This window comes from Austrofundulus limnaeus, unplaced genomic scaffold, assembly GCF_001266775.1.
Source record: "Austrofundulus limnaeus strain Quisiro unplaced genomic scaffold, Austrofundulus_limnaeus-1.0 Scaffold167, whole genome shotgun sequence".
NCBI lineage: Eukaryota > Metazoa > Chordata > Actinopteri > Cyprinodontiformes > Rivulidae > Austrofundulus > Austrofundulus limnaeus.
Genome location: NW_013952569.1, coordinates 1,042,315 through 1,043,727, shown reverse-complemented (window position 1 = coordinate 1,043,727; position 1,413 = coordinate 1,042,315).

Below are 1,413 nucleotides of genomic sequence, written 5' to 3'. Positions count from 1 at the left end.
GGTGTACCTAATAAAGTGGCCGGTGAGTGTATATACCTTCATATCAGGTGTGTTGGAGCAGAGAAACAAGTAAAACATGCAGGGCTGCGGCCCTCCAGGACCAGGATTGCCCACCCCTGCAATAGACAAAAGGAAATGCTGTTTTTGGGCTCAAGAGTTTAAAGTCAAATAATCAGATTTTTAGTGAAAGTTTTTTTAACCTTATTTGCTGCATTGAGAAAAAACGTTTCTCTCATAGGTTCATATTTCAGGATGATTGTGCCGATGTTTGGATTGATTTTTCTCCTCCAACATGAAGTATATGTTCTAGTTATGTTGATGGCCCTAAAAATAATCTGATGGGACATTCCTGCTGTGTGTGGTGTATTCAAAGTGATTTAGTCGGCTCAGAAAGGCATCAGGACCGCTCCGACTTCAAACTGAGGATCTTCAACATGTTGCTGAATTCTCGCGAGATTTCAAGAGATTTTGTGTGATTTCCCACCTGCCATGAAATCTGTTGGTTTGTGGAAGTAATGAATGCTGATGATGAGTCTTTTTTTCTTTTTCTGTTAGGTTTTAAATGTTCTACATAAAACATATTCTATAAGAATGATTTGTTATATATGTTTTCTTCAATAAATATTAGCAAAACTTGGCTTTATTTTGGAGCAAGTTCTGAATTTTAGTTCCCTTCTGTAGCCAAGTTTGACCCGCGATCTAAGCTTAACCTGGTAAAATAATACTTGGTTTGGTTAATCTGCTATTCAGATCAGTTGAGTTTAGCAAACATGGGTTAGCTTAATGGAGCTGCTAGCTAAACAATAAAAAGAACAGCTGCTGAACTGAAAAGTATCCTAATCATAAAGAGAAATTTATCTAAAAAGCTACAATTCATTTGAATTTTATGCAACACTTTTTTCTTTTTTCTCAAAGTTTGTTCATCAAACGAGTTGAAACCCTGAGCGTAGTGAACGTGATCCCTCAGGTAAGTAAGTACATTTGATTGTTTCCTGTTTGTCCTTCTTTTCTTTTTTTGTTCCAACACAATCAGGAGATCACGTCAGTGTTACAGTCCGGTGTTTGTCGTCGCACTTATTGATTCGAGCTGATTAAAGCAGCCTCTTTTCAAGCCCGTGGCGCCTTTCAACAGCCTGCTGTGTAACGTGTGTTAATATTTTTGTTGAAGGAAGAGCTAAAAAAGGAGAGGTTTATTCCAACAAAGGCCCTGGTTCTGCCTGTTGTGTGGGCTGTGTGGCTGCGTGAAAACCAGCTTTCATCTTTTCTTTCTCCCTCTACATCAACCTCACCTCCACCAACTCAGTGTCAAGTCCTGCTATGAGACACACACTGATCTGTCTGTGTGTGTGTGTGTGTGTGTGTGTGTGTGTGTGTGTGTGTGTGTGTGTGTGTGTGTGTGTGTGTGTGTGTGTG